Here is a 7239-nt window from a genome sequence, read left to right on the forward strand (position 1 = left end):
TTGGGCCGATATGGTGTGTGTCCCTGTCCGGTTAGCCGTCGCTGCTAGCAGCTACAAGCACTGCTGCGTTCAAGACACAGGTAACCAGTACAATAAGCTAAATGCTATTCTGTCTGCTAGTGTGTTTAGGTGTTACTAATAGTTTACTTTGTTTCTTTTTAAAACTTGTCTGGTGTTGGGCTGCTATTTGCCCTGCCTTGTCTTTAACTTGTTTATTTTAGACTCGCTCTGTTCAGTTAGCTGGACTGTAAACAGTCGCGCTGATCTCGTTGTGTAGACGCAATTTCAAGTTTACGAGAGTTCAATCGTGGCCTGCTCCAATCAGAGGTAAAGTTATTGCAGTGGAGGACCTGCTAAAGTTAGACGTGTTGCATGGTTTCTTTGTTTTTCTTTAATTTTGAGTTTGTAGTTGGTTCGTAAATGAATATATTGTTTTGAGGATGATTTGAGTGCGGTGACCTCTGCACCAAAATCATACACAAAACAATATTTATTTACAAATCATGTGCAATCTCAAAATGAAAGAAAAACACAAAGACACCATGCAACATATCTAACTTTGGCAGGTCCTCCACTATAACCACTGAATTAACTTTCCCTCCACCTCCCACTGACAACTCCTGATTGGAGCGGACTACGATTTAACTCTCGTAAAATGTCGTCTCTACAACGAGAACACACGACTGTTTACAGTTCAGCTAACGAAACAAAGTGAGGCTAAAATAAAGAAGTTTGAGGCAAGGCAGGGTAAACATCAGACCAATGTCAGACGAGCTTTAAAAAGAAACAAAGTCAACTGTTAACACTAGCAGACACTATAGCATTTAGCTTATACTACTGGTTACCAGTGTCATGAACCCATCAGTAATTGTAGCTGCTAGCAGCTAATCAGACAGGGTCACACATACACACTATCTCAGCCCAACGCTCCAACTTACAACAGATGATTGTCAGCTCAGCATCTTATTACTGCTTCACATCACCAGGCTGTGCTACATATTGAGGTAGATTTGTGTCTTTATTCAATCAAAACAGTTGCTTCAGTCAAATGCATATTTCCAATAAAACAATCTTTTCAAACAAAATACCCTACATGTTTATGTAACCAGATGGTTTGTATTGACTATTGCCCTCCTAGTCTGTTTAGTGTCAGGTATGGGAATGGGTGACTCATAGTGCAGGCCATAGGGTGGTTTATATCACCCTTCAGGTGTGTACTGCACATATATAGCACAGTCTCATGACATGAATAGGTGACAATGCTGTGCTGACAATCCTCTATAGGTTGGGGCGTTGGGAGAAGATGGTGTGTATGTGCGTCCCTGTCCAGTTAGCTGCTAGTAGCTACAAGCAATGATGCGTTCAGGACACATGTAACCAGTACTATAAGCTAAATGCTATCGTGTTTGCTAGTGTGTTTAGGTGTTGTCACCAACAGTTGACATGGTTTCTTTTTAAAGCTTGTCTAATGTTGGGCTGATGTTTGCTTTGCCTCCAACTTCTGTGTTTTAGGTTTGCTGCGTTTAGTTAGCTGAACTGTAAACAGTTGCGCTGCTCTCGTTGTACAGACGCCATTTTAAGTTTACGAGAGTTCAATCGCGCCAATCAGACCGAGTGTCAGTCAGGGGTGAAGGGAAAGTTATTGCAGTGGTTATAGTGGAAGACCTGCCAAAGTTAGACGTGTTGCATGGTTTCTTTTTTGCTTAGTGACTTGATTTGTAAATGTATGATTTGAGTGCAGTGACCTGCCAGAGCTCGCTGGGGTCGTCTGCCCCTTTTCTCTTCCAAACTGAACCACTGCAGATTGGTGTAGGTGGAACACCATGTGTTAGAGATTAAAGAGAACTATATTAATGCTTTAGAGATACAACTTGACAAGTGACATTGTTTTATTGTGAGAAAGACTGTAATGCATCGTGCCTGTATTCATTTGTGGATGGACCTCCATCCACGAATACAGGCACAACGTATTACAATTAACATCTTTATTTCTCACAATAAAACAATTTCACTAATCAAGTTGTATCTAAAACATTTAGTTATTTTCTTTTATCTCTAAAACGTATGGTGTTCCACCTACACCAATCTGTTAGGAAGAGAAAAAGGGGGCAGACTACCGCCAGCGAGCTCTGGCAGGTCACTGCACTCAAACCATACATTCACAAATCAAGTCACTAAGCAAAAAAGAAACCATGCAACATGTCTGACTTTAGCAGGTCCTCAACTAGAACCACTGAAATAACTTTCCCTCCACCCCCCCACTGACACTCAGGGTCTGATCGGAGCGATTGAACGCTAGTAAACTTAAAATAGCGTCTATACAACGAGAGCAGCGCGACTGTTTACAGTTCAGCTAGCTAAACAGAGCTAGGCTAAAATAAAGTTAGAGGCAAAGCAAGGCAAACATCAGCCAAACGCCAGACAAGCTTTAAAAAGAGACAAAGTCAACCGTTAGTGACAACACCTAAACACACTAGCAGACAAGATAGCATTTAGCTTATAGTACTTGTTACCTTGGTCCTGAACGCATCAGTGCTTGTAGCTGCTAGCAGCTAACCGGACAGGGACACACATACACACCATCTCGGCCCAACGCGCCAACCTACAAAAGAGAATTGTAACACAGCATCTTATTAGCTCTTGACGTCATAAGACTGTGCTACATACCTGCAGACCGCACATCGACGCCGGGATACCACGGCTCGGCGGAACTGCTGAAGATTCAATGAAACGAGAGGCTTTGAAGCGGATATGTACTTCAGCTGCTCAGTAGGTGGCAGCAAAACACTGTTCAAGCCATGTCTTTCTACCTATCTTTGATGTTAGTTTATTCGAGTACTATCACACTCCACTGAACACACATATATATATGTATACTTTTTTTTATGACTTAAAGGTTATTTCATAGACTGTAGTGTTGTAGAATTCATACCCACACTCCTTTCCAGAAGGTGGTGCTAGTGCACCGAAAAGCACTTTGTGAAACCGCCAAACAGGAAGCGCTGCATCATGGGAAATGGAGCAAACATTTGATTAGCAGGTCAGGTGTGGCGGCGGCCAGGTATAGAGGAAGAAGACCGTGCTACAAGCCGTCTGAGAGGGCAGAGATGTCGGGGAGTCAAAGCGAAGAGTTCCAGAATGTTCTGCTGGAGAAGAAGACGAGACGAGCCGCCATGAAGACACTGAAGACAAGACGAGCCGCCATGAAGACACTGAAGACAAGACGAGCCGCCATGAAGACACTGAAGACAAGACGAGCCGCCATGAAGACACTGAAGACACGGCCCGCGGTCAGCCGCCATGAAGAACCCGTCCGTCGCTTCTTCTCCTCCTCTGACACGAGGAAAAAACAGTTTGTCCATTTTGTTTCTATCCTTATATTTTGACCAATTCTATCCAAAAGAAACAGACTGTTTACTAAGTAAACATATTATTGTGATAACACTGATTCGAAACTAACTCCATTCAAATGTCATTAAAATCTAATTTCAGCTCTTCAATATAACGTTATAATAATTTTAGTCCATTTTAGGAAGATAATAGACCAGTGTCTTCTTATGTGAATCCTGATTTGTCTAATTTAACATCTATTATTGTCCACTTTTTAAATAAACCTTCTGTGGGGAAAAAAATAACAAAAATAATTCATATTGAATTGGTCTTTTATCAGTGACACGTCGATAGAATGACCATTTAGTGTAAAACCTGTAACGCCATTAAAGATATTACTCTCACAATCTCCTCAAAGAAACATTCAATTGTTGTTATTAATAGAAAGAAACAAAATTATTAATTCTCCTGCATAACCTGGCAAATCAAATGATTAAACGTTTTGTCTGTGACAAAATCTAAAAACTGATAAAATCGTAATTTTACTATGCATTTTATAACATTATTATTTTCTGTATAAATTTGCAACAATCAAATATAATAATCTTTGTGCAGTTGTCAGATTTCACAATAAATTTAACCCAATAATCCTCAAAGAAACATTAAATTCCTGTTTTTTTAACAGTAAAAACAAAATTATCTAACTTTGAATTCTCCCGCTTAACCTGGAAAATCATATTTTTAATCCAATCTTTCTATATAGCATCTCCTTTTATATTTTAAATAACTGAAATGTCACTTTTTCCAATTTGTCAAAATATAAAAATGTATAAAATCTAAATGTTACTATGTTTTCGTAACGTTTTTAATATATAATTTTGCAACAATTGAACATAATCTCGTCTTTTGCAAATCATGGTGCCTTTTATAATAAATTTAACCCGGTATTCATAAAATAAATGTCAAATTTAGATAATCCAGGATCAGTTTTTCTTGTGTAGAACAGGTGTCTAATCTAATCTAATCCATTCCAAGTTAAAAACAACAAGAGCTGAAACATCAGAGATAAATGAATAAAACAATAAAATGGTCTGTTTAATGAAAAAGTGAAGGCTTATGTTAAATAAAGTGATAGATTATTTTCAATGTGAGCCTCTAAACTATGACACAGTTGATGTAGACAAAGTGATGTCAGAGCCTGTTCTGACCTTTTGTTCTTGACTTGTGAAAGAGCACCAGTTAAACCATGTCCTGTCTTCTCTTCTGCAGAAACTGGTTGACGTCCATCATCTTCTCCACGATGTCGGCTGCTTCTTCCAGCGCTCTGAGACGATGAGTATTCACGTCCATTTGTATTCACCAGTGTGTTTAGTCTGCTCCATGAGCGTGGACATGTAGTCAAACAGTGGAGAAGAAACTCTGTTCTTCCTCGCTTCACTACATCTACATAAAATAATGTTTACTGTTGTAGAGTAATTTGTTTATCTAAATAAAGCTAAAAGTTAATGACAAACATTCCTGTTGACTGATTATTTTAGTGAACGTGTGTCTGTCAGCAGGTGAACACAGATTATCAGCTGAGACGACAAAGTTTAACCTCAAACTAACAGTTGTAAACTTTGACAGAGACGTCTTCAGTGACTCTGTCAGTGATCGTAGTGACACAACTTCAGAGGTGGTGACGTCTCACACTTATCACTGAAGTTGTGCGTTACTATGATCACTGACAGTTACTGAAGATGTCTCTGTCAAAGTTTACAACTGTTAGTTTGAGCTTAAAGTTTGTTGTCTCATCTGATAATCTGTTCTTTGACACTCACACTTTGTCTTTAGCTCCAGTTTTTTTAAACTCAGTCATTGACTTTGTTAGTGTCACTTTAGATTTACTAAATGTTTAACTTATAGCATTTCTGGTTGTTGTACTTAGTTATAATGTTTTCTTTGTCCTTAGCTCCAGTGTTCACTGGCTCATTGTATGTACTTAGTAAATTTATTTTTGGAAATGTTTAACTTAGTTGTCTTTATAGTTAGTAATGTTTTCTCCATGTCCTTTACTTTCTTCAGCAGCTCCTCTGGTTGTTCTTCACTGAATGTATTTAGTAAATGTTTTTACTTTTAATATATAAATGTAATAAAGACAAAAAGAAAATTGTATGCTTGATTTTTTGAAAAAACAATTTGAAACAAAATATAGTTGAAGTTTTTATTTTTGAAACACAAAAACCCCTGCATTGCACTATCTAAACACATGTTTCTCTCCAGACAATGAGTGAAAATTCTTCTTCTTCTTCTTCTTCTTCTTCTTCTTAAAAATCATTAATTAATTAAATAATGATTTAAAAATCATTAATTAATTAATTATATTATTAATTATTTGTATTATTAAATTATTTTAAATTAAATTACTTTAATTAATTAATAATTCATTACTTAATTAATTAATACATAAATACAAATCCATGAAATTATTTTTGATATAACTGGAACACTTCAAAACCAAACATAGCACTCAGTTATTCCTGTGAAAACTGTTTTATTTTTGTAAAGGAAATTAGAGATTAGTGTACCAGTGTATGCTAGAAACCATACATTTGTAATTGTCATCTTAGGGTTTTTTTTTGTAGAATCCCTGTATATGTAATATGCAATAATAATAATACATTTTATTTATATTGCACTTTACATTTGATCATCTCAAAGTGCTACAGGTCAAAACATTAAAATCTAGAATTAAAAACATAAAACCATAGAATAACAATTAAAAGAAACATGGCAGAAAGTTGAGGTAAAAATAAACAGTTATAAAATAAACAATAACAATAAAAAAATAAATGCATAAATACAAAATTAAAAAAACATTAAAAAATGACAAGATCAATTATAAAATGTAGGATATATAGGCAGAAGGTTGAAAATTAGAGGAAAAAAGCTTAATGTATTGAGCTTCCACACAGGAATCTCACAGTGGACGTGCATGAAGGTGGTTTTTCTTCCTTTACTTAATTTAGATCTCACAAACTTTACCAGAGAAAAAAGTTGACCTCAACACTCTCTCCACACGAGCAAAAGCATAAAAGTCTGTTGCAGCCCACTCTGCAGCCCGAGCTTCCAAGAAACACCTACCTACACAAGCCTCCTTCATCCTTCCTCCTCTTCCTCTCTCCTAGGGGACTGTCGTATCCCGTTTTCAGCCGTGTACGCCACGGTGGGCTTCAAGGAGGCCAGCGCCAAGGTCTACCTCTCCACTGTGCCCATTACCGTCCGAATCCTGGAGGTGGAGAGGTTCACCACCGCTCAGGACCGCTTTAACCTGTCGCAGAACCGCAGCGTCAACAAGGTAAAGCAGGAAGTCAAATGACCTGGGGGCGGAAATAATAATATATATGATGATATTGCACAGGATTTCAAAATAAAAGTTTGTTTTGATGTGGAAAGATAAATAGTTCAGAATATAATAGTGCTGGGCACTAGGTTAACACATGATGCGCTTCCATGAAGATAGACCGTAAAAAGACGCATGTGACGGCATGTTTACGTGCCGCGACACAGAAGTCCAAGCACCGTTTACCAGTTTGCTCCGTTAGCTGCATTAGCTCGTTTAGCGCCGTTAGCGCGCCTACAGTCAAATATTATTATTATTATTCGTCGTTGTCGCTGTTTGTCTGAAATCATCTCACGATTGTTTTTTTTCAGTGTGAAATTAAAGGTCGTGTTAAATGAAAAAAAAAAACAATAAAATAAACTAGCGCTGGGCACGCTAATATATAAACATCTTTATGCAATAAATATGCAAAATGAGTCTATTAATTCATTAAAAAAACAGACAATAATAAATAAATGATAGCTTGGTATAAGTATTATTCTACCTGTGTTGCTGCTGTATGCAAAGAAATGCTCCCTCAGTCAGGT

Source organism: Microchirus variegatus (assembly GCF_963457635.1).
Source record: "Microchirus variegatus genome assembly, chromosome: 7".
NCBI lineage: Eukaryota > Metazoa > Chordata > Actinopteri > Pleuronectiformes > Soleidae > Microchirus > Microchirus variegatus.